The sequence below is a fragment of the Ambystoma mexicanum genome, chromosome 12 (assembly GCF_040938575.1).
Source record: "Ambystoma mexicanum isolate Mex_15411 chromosome 12, UKY_AmexF1_1, whole genome shotgun sequence".
In the NCBI taxonomy this organism is placed as follows: Eukaryota; Metazoa; Chordata; class Amphibia; order Caudata; family Ambystomatidae; genus Ambystoma; species Ambystoma mexicanum.
Window position 1 is genome coordinate 1,101,335,961 of NC_090936.1, and position 13,833 is coordinate 1,101,349,793.

Below are 13,833 nucleotides of genomic sequence, written 5' to 3' on the forward strand. Positions count from 1 at the left end.
TAATGCCCCAAGACCAAATGTCCTCGAGATTCTGTCTTCCCCGCAGTTAGGGTTCTGTTCCCCGAGATCAGATTGGAGTTCCTTTAGTGGCTCAGACTCATGGATGCATAGATTGTCAGGGCACTTTTTCAGCTCCCTTTACGGAGGTCTTTCAGTACTTCGATACCGACGGGGCTGAGTGCGAAGGTAGGATAGTTTCCACAGGCAATTGAGTTTAGCAGTTGAGTTTTTGCACGTCAGCCGTCTGGATCTGTTAGTGCGCTCTTTTGCAGCCATGAGCTTCTCTAGGATCAATGGCATTTTTATGTTTTCTTTTCGGAAGGGCAATTGTTTCGCTGTGCAATACTTCAATCATCTGGGGAGAGCAGTACCAAGGTCCTTGCAGATTTAACAGGCCAAATTGTTTTTTTCTGTTTGCATTGGGACGTGGTGTTGAAAGCGGAGTATTATCCAGGAGTAAATATCCATGTTATGATATAGGGTTTTTTCTAGACTTCTCTGGGACAGGAGCAACTGGATGTTGGTCAGGACTCGCTCTTTGCCAAGATTTGTATCTTTGGATTCTGATTGTGATTATTTTGCCTCGTGACGGATGTTAAGTTTTCCCAGTTCTACATTTGGACTATAGATCCCAGTGCTCTGCCTTCCGACTCTTTCCTCCAGGATTGGTCGGGCCCCCCTCTCCTTTTTCGTATGGGTTTCTCCATTGACTTGATAGCCAGAGTGCTGATTTGGGTGTACAGGCAGTCGACAACGATAGTGTTGGCTTTTTTTCGAGGGTGTTTTTCCCAGCCCTCCTGGTACTGACAATGGCTATTACTTGTTTCGTCCCTCTCCACCCGTGGCCTCTCTCCGTCCCGACAAGATTTTCTCTTTCAAGCTGACCCTTCAGGGTCTCCTCTCCCTTTAGTTATTAGAACTTTCATATCTTCCTGGTGCTTCCGGGGGTTTTTTCTCACAACTTTGTCTGGGTCATCAAGGACTTTGGGGCAACCTCTGATAAATCAGGGTACACTTCGGCTCGGAACCGCTGGGTTAGTTGGTGTGTGTCTCAATTTTCGGTTCCGTTTCTCCCTTACAGTAGAGATAGGTAACTTCTGGTGCAGTTGTTCAGAAAGCAACATTACATGTCGATGCATTCATTTCACGGCCACCATCAACGAGACATGTCGTCAAGAGTGAAGTTAGTGGATAGGCAGTCCTTGGTGAGCAGGGTCTTCTAGTACATTGGCATTAGGACCCCCACCCAAGCTAGGTGTTTTCTTCGAGGGGGAGTAGTCTGTTTTGTCCTTTCTAATGAAGGTTGTCTATGCTATAACTGTTTTACAAGTTATCTATGTGGGTTTCGATCCTGTTAAGATATTTGTTCTGGTATCAGAGCATTTTATAGGGACTATAGGTTCTCGCCTCAGGGGGTCACTATCTTTATTGCCAGGAGGTGTAAGTGTTTAGGTTTCTCCATCTTTTATCCAAGTTTTCTAGAGATTTTGATGTATGAGTAATTGAGTGTTTCAAAAGATTGTGAGTTGAGTACAGAGGCTCTTAACCTCTTAATACTTCTCAGCTGCTTTCCTTGTGGGAACATTATTGCAGGGTCCCTTGCCCCTTTGACTAAATAGAGTAAATAAATTATGCGAAAAGAGGGAGTTAATTACTCCTTTGGTTCGTCGGTTAAGGTGCTATGGTGGTTGGTATGTGGTATTCTCCTGGGGTTGGCCTGGGGAAAAATTATCAAAGCAGCTTATTGGTGAAAGGAATCATCATTAAAAGCATTTTATTTTATCTCAAGGGTATTTATCATGTTGGGGTTAATATGATGCAAGGGCTTTAAACTTGCATAATATGAAGCCTCCTGTCATGCCATAGAATGGTTAATGCCCCTCACTGACGTGAACAGGGGGTTTAGATTCTATTAAAGACGGGAGGTGAGTATTATCCCACCCACCCTTTTTTTCTGTTTCTTATCCCACCCACCCTTTTCTGTTATATATCGTTTCAGCTTTCGGGCGCAAGAGGTCCTATCCAGAAGAGTTTCATCGTAGCTTCAGGTTGCGGAGAGGTTGAGATCCCTCCAGTTTTGCTGGAGCCTTCTCTCTGCGCTACGCATTTGGATTGTTGCAATGGGAGTAGGTGCAAGACAGCTGCAGAAAGAGGAACAGGGATTAGAATAAAGGACATATATAGAGGAGGGTCCTTGCTCATTGGTCTCTTGCAGGGCATGGCCTGTCCTCCAAGATGGATTGGGGAGTTCCCCTACATTGACATTGAACTCTGTTTAGTTCTGTTATTGAAACTTTTTGTTTGTAAAAGTTTTTTCTTTGCTGCTGTGGTTTCAGAAGTAAAGATTGTAATGCATAATACTCGCCTTCTGTCTTTAATAGAATCTAAACCCCCTGTCACGTTAGTGAGGGGGGGGGGGGTCAACCATTGTTTTAAGAGGAAAATGCTCACTTGTTTCACAATCTGCCACCATGTTATGTTATGAAATGTTCACCCGAAGGCATCTTGACAGTAGAGCAAAGGTAGACCGAAAGAACAGGCAAATAATGGAAAATTTAAGAGATGGGTTTTTAATGCCGGGCTGCAAATGAAGTTGCATTTCACGCCGGACAAAAGGTTATGCTCTTGATGCAGCCTCGGAACGATCTCCCCCTCGTTACTGCAGGCATCTCGTCCCCAAACAAAGCTAGGCATCCAGGCAGCCGACATGCGTAGTATATGAAATCGTGTGAGCAAAATGACCGACCTGTCAATCTTTCCGAAAGTTTCGTAAACTTTGCGAAAGCTGCATCCTACATCTGTTGTTGGTCTCTCTCTCGTAGAACAAAGTTTTTTTTTTTTTTGTACATGGCACTTTCCATACCTGTGCTAAACAACGGAAAAAGATTGTAAATGCACTGTTGCACGAGTGATTATGCTGGGCAAAATGGGATAAGATATCCACTGTACTGGGTGTTGCATGTTAACCCCTCCTTGGAGCATGGTAGCTCCCAGGATGTTGTAATGGGTCACGTGGCAGTAACCACGTGACCAACAGAGCTGTTTCCGGCTCGCCAGTCACTCCCATGGAGGCTCCAGTGTCGTTCTTGGTGCACCATGCTGGTGCTGCGCTGCAGGCGCTGGGCCCAAGGACGGAGCCCAGCTTGAGGACGGTGCCCCTGCAGGGCAACGCAGTCTTTGTGTGTCCTGCCCCCCGCCCCCCAACAACCATTTGAGGCGGGCTGGGGTGGCGACCCCGGCCTGGGTGCCCCCAGGCCGCGGTGAGCCGGGTGCCCCCGGCCATGTGTGGAGCTCCGGTGGTCCGGAGTGGGTGGGGGTGACCCGGTGCAGCCCCCAACACTGAGCAGCAGCATATATGCTTGGTGCTATGCAATTGCAAAACAAAGTACAGCACTTTGCAGCTAGTTTCATTTTTTAAATATCCTTTTAAAAAAAAAAAATTAACCCACATTCCATTTTGGAGTTATGTTGTCCACCTGGAGCAGACCGTGACATCAAACATTAATCATTAGCGTGTTGGTAAGACAACATTTTCAAGCGGGAGACGGTGGTGAGGGAGACGTTACTGGACTATTGGAGCAGAAGGTGACAAACATTAGTGTTGTTGGCAGATGCCATGAGCTTTGCGTCTGGCACAGCAGGCTGCGCTGTGCTGGAATATTCCGCGGTACGTGCGTTCCCTCACGCACGCCTCTGCCCGCTCAGGCTGAGCAGCGCGTCCTTATTCCACTTTCATCAGAGCTTCTGCCCCTCTCTATCCAACAATCTCGCTGCTTATCTCCCTCTCGTTACTGCAGGCATCTTATGCGGCCATGTAGCCTTCATGCGTGGTCATGTTTTACAAGTTGGGGTGCGATCAAATGCGTGTACTGTTGTGCACTTACCATCACGTGAGGAGGCAGTTGTTAATGTACTGTCAAGTTTCAGATATAATCCATGGCGGCTGTCCAAAAGAAAATTACTGATAGCAAGTGTGCTTATAGATGGTCACAGTGCGTTTAACATGAAAGCAATGAAGCAGCTATTGTCCGCAACGCTTTATGGATTTTGATTTATTTCTGATCCTCTGTATATCGCTTTAAAAAGAAAAGGAAATCACAAAAAGGGCGGTTTTTTTTTTTGCAAAGCTCCAACCGCAATTGATGTAGGGCGAGCTCCCATTCCCTTGATTCGAACACCTGTACTAACGGGCCTGATGCTTGAACCTTAGCGAAAGACCAGGTTAAACAAAGTTCGCCTGCATGTCTTTTCATCCACTTTGAATAGGGCAGCGTGAATGAGATGTGAATTAACTCAGCGGGAACAAATGGAATAAAGATTCAAATGCTGTGCTGCTGCTGGAAGCCACGAGATGGCAGTATGTGATATCAAATAAAATATGTTCACTCATGTTCTTCGATGATCAGCAACATTTGTTGTTCACTTGTTAGGCGCTTATACAGTAAATCAATTCTGTTTCAAAGCGCCCATGGGATTGAAACATTAAATACAGTGGAGGGGGGTGGGGAAGGATGACCCTACTATGACTTGTGAGTATTCAGAACGTGCAAGTGCAGCAAGAAAGAGGGGAGTGGGGGTAGGTACTTGGCTGTCCGTGCTCGTGGGCAAGCGACAGATGAAGGTCATGGTATCGCAAGTGCTAAACGGCCTGGAGCTGGCTTGGGTGGAAAAAATGAGCCCCCAGGACATAGGCTGTAGGGTGCAGAGCCAAGTGCTGAAAGGTAGACAGAAGCTGGGGTGATAGGGTGTGGAAGGTCAAGGACCCAGCGGATGCATAAGGCACCTGGACACCAATCACAGCAACCGTTAGATTAGCAGAGGAGGCAAGAAGGGAAGGAGGCGGCAAAGCAGCAAGTCTTGAGGAGCTTCCAGAATTTGAGAGTCCTGCTCAAGACTCGGAGGAAGGGGGAGGCTGTTCCACAGGAGGGAGCCTGTTGATGAAAGAGATCAGCCCCCTGTTTAGTGAAATGCTCTACATACAGAGTTGGTGCCAGAGGAACATAGAGGTCTAGAAGGAGAGGATCTAGTAAGAGAGAGTTGCAGGGACTGTGGTCCCTGGCCCCAGACAGCCTTGTAGATGATGCAGAGGGATTTGAATTTAATCTGTGCAGCAACCGGGAGACAGTGAAGATGTTTTGGGGCATGCGATGCTGCCCCTGGGCCTAAAGCCAAGGATAAGTCTTGCTGCCCTATTCTGGATTAGCTGGAGGGATCGATAAGTGGACGAAGGTAGATTCAGGACGAGGCTATTACAATAGTCCAGCCTAGCGAGAACCAGGGCTCGGGTAACATTGAGCTTCTGAGGAAAAGTGAGAAAAGGGAGAATTCCTTGGAAAAGAGTTGAAAGTGGGACTTCTTGGCAATGCCTGAAAAAGAGAGCGAGAGAGAGAGACAGATTTTTTATTTTATTTTTTACATTTGTGTAGCGCACTAGAGCCCACGGGTATTGAGGCGCTTTTTCAAGAAAGTGTACGTAGGCAAGAATACGACTTGGGAACATGCGGTTACTTAGTTACATCATAGGAGGTAGGTTGCACATACATTAAGCAGACATAGGTTTCAGTCGAGTACCAAGCAAATGCTAGGCATGAACATTTCAAACAAATAGACTGGTTTTGAGGGCTTTGCGGAACGCCAAGTGGGAGTTGATGGCCCTGATGTGAGTGGGGAGTGCGTTCCAGTGGGCGGCAGCAATAGCTGGGAAACTGGAACCTCAAGCATGCACTGTGCATGTTTTGGGCTTGTTGATCAGGTTGGTGTAGGCTAGCCTAGACGGCCTGGTGGATGTGGGCATGGAAATGCGCTGAGTGAGGTAAGGGGGCGCTAGATCTTGGAGGCATTTGTGGGTAATGGAGAGGATTTTGAAGATAACACTGTTTAACGGGAAGCCAGTGCGCATGTCTCCTAAGGTCCGATATGTGATCCTTTTTCGGAAATCCTGTGGCAGCCCCAAGTGCATTGTTTTGGACAAGCTGGAGTTTGGCAATGTTTTTGCTGGATGTGCCTCCGAGGAGAGTATTACAATAGTCCAGTCTTGAACTGATAGTGGCCCTGGCAATAGTAAGGCAGTTCTGCGTGGTGAGGAAGGGTCTTGCTGCATTGAGCAGTTTAGAGTAGTAGGCCGATGAGGATGCAATGGCGTTGACCTGACTGTTCATGGTGAGGTTGGCGTCAAGGTAGACTCCCAGAGTTTTAACTGTGTGGGACACATTGATGGGTATATTATCGATGGTGAAGGAGCTATATTTCTTGTCAAGGTTACCCAGGATGGTTGGGGATCCATTGAGTAGGAGCTCGGTTTTGTCGCTGTTGAGGCACAGCCAATTTTCTGCCATCCATGGTTGGATGGTGCAGTAAATGTAGATAAGGGTGATCCTGTCTGTCTCGTAGTCACCTGTGAGAGGGATGAGCACCTGCGCATCATCAGCATAGTTGGTCTATGAGATGCCCAAGGTTAAAAAGGGGCCTAGTAAATAGGTTGTAGAGGGTGGGTGCGATGCAGGACCCCTGGGGTACTCCACATTTAATGTTGCTGGGAGAGGCACATGTAGAGTCGGAAAAGACTTTCATGACCTGTTCCTGTAGAAACAAAGTTATTCACGCACATGCTTTGGGGGAGAAGTTGACTGCAATGGAGAGGTGGTGGCAAAGTGTCTTGTGGTCCACAAGGTCAAATGCGGCGTATAAGTCAAGGAGCAGGAGCGCAGGTTTCCTTGCGTCTGATATCGTCCATTTGATTTTTTAGGTCAAGTAAGGCCGTTTCGGTCCCATGTTGTGGCCTGAAACCAGACTACCGAAGGCCCAGAAGGCGGTGGTCCTCAAGGAATTTTTGGACTTGCAGGAAGGCTGCTTTGTCCAGAATTGTGAGCAGGAAAGGGACCGTGATAATTGGCCTGTAGTTACCTGGTACTGAGGGGTCAAGGGATGGCTTTTTGAGGAGTGGTCGTACCCAGGCCTCTTTGAGGTCGGACGGGACAAGGCCTGATTGGAAGGAGGCATTGATAAAGGCTGTCAGGAAGGGGGTGAGGGTGGTGCCACAGTCCTTAATGAGCTGAGCAGGACAGGCGTCGCCCTTGCAGTTGGACGGTTTGATAGTTTTTAGGAGGGAGATGACTTCGGATTCACTAACGTCCTTGAAGTTGAATACCGGAGAGGAGTTAGTTGTAATCTCCTTGTTCTGATGACTATTTTGGGAAGCAATTAGGAGGGTTAAGGCCTTTTGGTGAGCTAGGATTTTCGTTTGCAGGGTATTTAGTTGAGCATGGCGACACCATTTTTCATCCTTCAAGAGGGTGCATGGCGGGATGGACGGTGTTTCAAGCTCCCTAAAAATGGCGAAAATTTCCTTGGTGCCAGATTTGGCGTTAGCTATCCTGGTGTTGAAGGAGTTAGCTTTGGCTTGAATTATGGCAGATTTGTAATCTTTGGAGATGGTCTTGAAAGCTAGTTTGGTAGTATCATTGGGTTTTGCTTTCCAGGCTGCGAGAGCGGCATGTTTTTTTTGCACGCATTTGGAGCAGATTCTGGGAGAACCAGGCATTCGTGTGCTTGGTTTTCTTGGCTTTCCTGAGAGTGAGGGGAGCAGTAGAGTCGACAGCTTGGGTAATGACTCGCTTGAAGGAGCTGGCAAGGGTTTCGGGTCCTGCGAGAAGGGAGCCTGGAGTGCAGGTACTTTGAGGAATGGAATGATGTTTTTAGCTGTGAGTTGGCGGGAACATCTGGAGAGGCCTGAAGGGAGGGGGTACTGGGAGGGGGGGCTCTTTAGAGGTGTCAAGGTCGAATTGGATGTAATGGTGGTCGGACCACGGGATGGGAGAGTTCTCAGTAATGAGTACTGGAGAGTTGTGGTGGGAGACCCAGTCCAGTGAGCGTCCTTTGGAGTCCATGGGGTAGGCGATGTCTTACGCGAATCCTAAGGTAGATGGGGCTTAATCCAGGGTGGCTGCGTGGGCGTCATTAGGGTCATTGAGGCCGAGATTGAGGTCACCAGTGAGTAGGACTTTGGATGTCTTTTTCAGGTTGGCAGAGAGGGAGTGGATGAGGGAGTCGTGGAAGTCTGTGGTAGGCCCAGGGGGGCGGTAGACGATGTGGAGAGCCAGTCATGTTAGGAGAGAGGTTGATTTTGAATGGGAAGTAGTAGCAGCTGTGGCTAAGGTCGCCTTCTATTCTTCTGATAGCATGGCTTTCTTTGACAATGAGAGCTACTCCGACGCCCCTGGTGAGGGATCGGTCTTCTGTGGATGGTGTATCCATCTGGGATGGCCAGGGTGAGGGCTGGGCCAGATGTTTCATTCAGCCAGGTTTCAGTGATGATGATGTCTAGCTTGTTCTTGAGGCTGAGGTTGTGGATATCCAGGGCATGGGCTGGGATAGATCTAGCGTTGACAAGACCACATTTCAACGAGGTGGGTGCTGCAGTAGGATGTGCCGGCTTATGGGCTTGGGGGCGGGGGGGCTGAGGCGCCGGTGGCTATTGGCTTGGGGGCGGCAGGCATTGTATCAGCACAGGGTGCACGAGGCACAACACAGGGTGCATGAGGCACAGGCAGAGGGATGGCCGTGAGGGCAGCAGCATGAGGCATAGTAGCAACACAAGGTGCATGAGGCACAACAGAGTGCATGAGGCACAGGCAGAGCAATGGCCGAAAGGGCAGCAGCATAAGGCATAGTGACAACACAAGGTGCATGAGGCGCAACACTAGCTGCATGAGGCATAGTAACAACACAGGGTGCATGAGGCACAGGCAGAGCAATGGCCGAAAGGGCAGCAGTATTGGGCATAGGTGCGATAGTGTTAAAGGGGCGCCTGGCTCGTGCTCAACTTGTGAGAGAGTTTCTGAAGAGAGGCGGAGTGGAGCTTTGAGCGCTGCAGGTGTCATATGGCAGGGGGTGTGCGTGTGAGGCCTGGTGAGGTCGGGGCTCCTTAGTGGTGTTGAGCACGGAGCGATGTCCTTTCTCCGAGGCGTGAGTTCCGTGAGTGCTGGCTGGCTGGCAAAGTATGCGCGCGTAGGTTCCTTCCAGTGGTGGGGGGTGGCTCTTGGAGGCGCAGGTAGACAGTGAGGCTCGAGTTAGCAGCCTTACCTTTGGCGAAGCAGCATGCCTCGCCGTCTAGCAGCGGAGAGGGGGGGAAGGCCTTTTCCATTGGCCTTCTCCCGACGGCTTTGCCTGGCAGCTGCCTCACACTCCCTTTAAAGCAGGAGGGTAAGAGAGGGGCTGGCAGGCAGAGGAGACCAATAGCTGGCCTGGGCCGCGCCGGTGCATTTCGCGGGCACTTTCCCGGGCTCCAGTGTGTTGATGCTGGTTGCCTGGGGAACCGGAGCGGCCATCATACGGCTTGCGCTCCAGGCAGCACACGTGGGCAGCAATGGTGGCAGGCAGGGGCTGGAACACAATTCTGATAGACAGTCACAGACAGAGAGAGCAGAGTCCCAATAGGAAGGATCTCAGTGTTGCTGGTATTGAGGCAGAGGTTGTTGGAAGTGCACCAGGACTGGATGGGCCGATACGCAGTCAGGGACGAAGGTAGGGGCGAGAGAGTCACCAGGAAGTTTGAAAAAAGTTGTGTGGAATGAAGAGGGAGGTAAGGTAGCAAATGGAACCATTTGCATCTTTTTTTTATGCAAACATGAGCAAATCGCAACTGAAGAGAGTAACATTTGGACAATCTAAATATAAAGTAGAGAAAGTGTACATATATTATTTGGGCTATAGGTAGTCTGTTGAAAGTGCCTATTGAGCAATCATAATATTCCTTTTCTGCACAAGCTCTGTGATGGTTTAGGGTTGCAGGCAGTCATCCCTAGCTTTCCATACTCGTGCATTATCAATAAAGCATGTACACGTTTCACAAAAAGATGGTTTACTTTAGTGCTAATGTGGCATAAACCATTCAAATAGTGTTAGATGTTCTTCAGTTATAATAGATTGCACCTCTTTGTAGTTTCTTAATTCTTTGGCATTGTAAAAGAAAGCGTCGCCTGCTGCATACCGGAATCATTCGGGCAAGTTCTTTTCTTCCTTGTTCATGGGGATGGAAACAGTAATGTCGGTGAATGGTCAGTGAAGGCCCAAAATCACGCCTAAGATGTGTATGTTGCCCACTACGTGATAGTGCGCACGATTCAGGGGTGAAGGCACATGGGGAACCAAAATGCCACACAGAAGTCAAATTAAATTCCTATACCTTCAATAAATAGTTAAATACATAGATGATTCAAATGCACACCATGCATTACTATGCCCAGGGGAGCTTGCAAGTTTCTCATCTGAGTAACGGGACAAAGCCTGTAGGCACTGCTAAGGTTATAGGGTAAAGTCAGTTAGGTCCGAGTTCCAATCTATGGTAGTGGAGAAGGCGGCAACATACCCCATGGCATTCCAGAGGAGGTCCTCAGTGTTCCAGTCAAAGGTTTGAGACCCTGGATCAGCTGGAAGAAAGGAAGCGCAGCAGGCTTCGTGCCAATTCTAGTCTATGTCCAAACAAGGTAGAAGGTGACCTGAATAAATCCACGACCAGTGCACCGAGACCACCAACTTAAGTATGCAGTATAACCCACCGGCCCAGGACCCAGAGGCAAGTACCTAGTGGTGGTTCCCAAAAACACAGATCCGTAATGGCAGAACAAGCTGGTAAATATTTCCAGGATCTGGTCACCCAGGGAATTGATTGACCAGGTGCACCACCAAGTTGGTAATTTTGTGAACGCTGCTGTAAATCAGCCCAGAAAATGTCCCCAGCATGACATATCCTGCCAAACCAGTGATGTGGACCAGGGGTGGACAGTGACGGCAAATGAACCGCTAGCAGCCAAAAAGTGAAACCGGGAGCCACAAGTAGTTACACATGACCCAAACTCGGTCCTAAAATTGCTGTAGCATGGCTTCAAGGCGAACATCCCCCAGCAACCTTCACAAGCAATCTACCAAAATCCCTGCAGAATTAAGGATGGGGCAGAGTCTCGCATAGATGAACGCAAATTCTCATGGGCTGGCGTAAGTCAGCTCTCCAAACACACACAAGGGAGTTAGGCAGAAAGTTTTGATGGCCAGCCAATGTGGCTCATCCTAAAAACTGCCAAACATCCAGGTTCACCCACACATTATGTGTATCGGCCTGTCTAGTAGTAGGGACAAGTCTGAATTGGCCCAAACCACACTGAGGGGTGCAGAGCTTTCACAGCAGTCATTTTAGGCCTGCCTCATGGTTACCCAAATAAAGGAAATGCCAAAAACGAAATATCTGCGAGCAGACTGTCCCAATTGGTACCAAAAAGGTTCTTTGGTTTACTAGAATAGTAAAACGGGTAGTATCCCTGGTGAAGCCAAAACTAAATGGCTGCTACCACCTTATTCCACAAAACCATATTATGGTCTTAAAAGCGCCCTATGTCTAAAATGGAATGCTTAAAATGTACCGCTGTCAAAGCCGTATGGGCTACCTTGCTCTCCTTGCTCCTGCAGCCCTCATCCTGCCTGCATTCTTCATCCGCAGCCAGCGCTGCGTTTGGGGAAGCTCAATGAATGCCGGCGTGTAACGCATGTGGTGGGCTGACTTTATCATTTCCAACAAAAAGTGTTTTTTACTGCTCGCAGCCTGAGGATTGCATTAAATAGAATCTCCCTTTCTGCTTGTAACCTATTACCTGTGTTTTCTTATTTCGTCAACTTTTTTGATATTGTGCTCGGCTCTGCCAAGATGGATGCACTACTTTCCCTCAAACTGCCTTGGCCAGTTCTTGCTTCCTCTCCCATCGGTTGCCTTGGTCTTTTAAATGCCAATTGCTGCAACCGGGAGGCGGGAGCTGTCCCTTACATCCAAGGCCCACAACGAAGGCCCCTGTATGCTACACCTCCTCACTTGAGCATTGATGATGTCGCTCCCACACTCTTCATTGCAGCCTGAACTACCATGACTTTCTCACCTCCGTAACAATTAGTCCCCTCCAACTGGACACCCTCCTACCCCCCTGACTTTCCCTCCTTCTCTTCACCTCACCTTGTCTCCCATGTTTACAGCCTGCGGTTGCACTGTGTTTTCACCTAGCTGTGTTTTCACCTACTGCTACCAATTTTAATTTAGCTGTGCCCTTGTGGCTGTACTCTGATTTTTCTCTTCAACTTGGTTGGCCCAGTGCCTGCATTGTGCATCTCTGTCCCGCTGTTCCTATCCTGATTTTTCTCTACTTCAATCATGGCACTCTTTCTCCTATCTTCAACTGTTTCTCTATTGACTATCCTTCCTTTCTCACAAGTCTGACGGGAGGAAATTCAAAAAATCTCTAGCCCTTGGCTCCCCATCGCTGACATCCAGATTAGTGCTTCCTCTAGACAGACCCTCACAGACATCCTTTTTGTCATTCACTAGCCAGATCTATGGTCTCTGTGCTCTCCTTTCTCCTTCTCCCATTAATGGTGGCATCCTCGGGGAGGCCCTGCTGGCCCCCTTCCAAACCTCTAAGGTCATCATTAATGTCTACCTGAATGGAACAGTCTTGGTCCAAGGCCCTCAGGCCAACCTTCTCCTCTTTGATAGACTCTTCATATATCTCCTCCTTTTCCTCTCTTCTCCCGCTGTCCCTTCTCTCCCTTCCTCTGCTGCCTTGCCTCCCCCTCTGCCTCCTCCTTGGCTTCCTTGCCATCTCCTTCCTCCTCTCTTGCCCCACCTTGGGCTTTGTCTACAGCTCCGCAGGGCATATCTCTGATCTTTACCCCTCCCCGGAAGTACTTCAAGGATGGCAACCTTCTCCTTATTGCCACTCTACTCTTGCTCAGCCGTCAAACGCTCCTCTGACATCTGCCGCCTCCTGGAAGAACTGGACCTTGATGTCCTCAGTCTCCTCGAGACATGGTTCGTGGCCAGCTCTGTCACGAGCTTTGACACTCTCCTCCATGGCTGCTAAAAGATCCTCTATGCATCCAGATCCACTTGGTCCGGAGCGGGTGTAGCCTGATCTTCCCGGAGTGGATTCCTGCCTCTGTCATTCCTACACAGACCTACTCCTCTTTCAAATGCTCTACCCCCCCCCCTCACTACCCCCTCTCTACCACCCCCTCTCTCTCCCTGTGGCTACTTTATATCACCCACCTGGTCAGTTCACCTCCTTCCTCTCTGAGTGGGTTGACCTCTCCTCCCTCTTGGGGACCTCAACATCCAGCTGGATGTTCCCTGTACCTCCTTTCGCAACCTCTGTGATTCTTTCTATTCTTCACTCTGCAGGGCACACGCTTGATGTTTTGATCTCCTCTGACCTCACCCTCTCCATCCCTCTGACCACTCATCTCCTGGAGTGATCACTCCCTCTCTACCCCTCAGACCAAGCCAACACCACAATGCCACCTACCTTCTTGATCATTCGACCCATGAAGTGAAGCGTATCAGTTGAGGCTTTCTCTCCCTCTCGCCCCCCTCCTCCCCTAGCTGACTCGCATCAGCCCTTTGCATGCTCTACTCTTCTATCACTGATACTCTTGATGCTCTTACCGCTGTCATGAGGATCCGCTTGAAGCCCAAAGCAAAGTTCAACTCTTGGTGCGACTCCAACCTAACAGCCTTAAACGCGCGTGTAGGGTGGCTGAGAGGAAATGGCAGGCTTCCTACACATCCTAAGACAAACCTGCCTGCTCCAAAAGCAATACCGGCTCCCTGTCTGAACTAAGAAGAAAGCCCACATCCAAGCCTGCGTCTCTGTGGCATCTAACAACTCGTCCAAACCCTTTAAAGTCTGTAAGGAGCTGGCCAACCCTGCTGCAGTCTCTACCTCTCCTGTCACCTCCCAGGCCCTTTGCACGGCCCTTGTCTCTCATTTAATCTAAAAATCCAGGCCATCCTGTCCA

General features: G+C 49.1%; 1 protein-coding gene across 1 annotated transcript in view; it reads left to right on the plus strand.

The window, feature by feature from the left end:
* The window catches only part of RBM17 (RNA binding motif protein 17), a 390,734-nt gene that overhangs the window by 118,614 nt on the left and 258,287 nt on the right, over positions 1-13,833 (plus strand). The gene's annotated exons all lie outside the window — the stretch shown is intronic.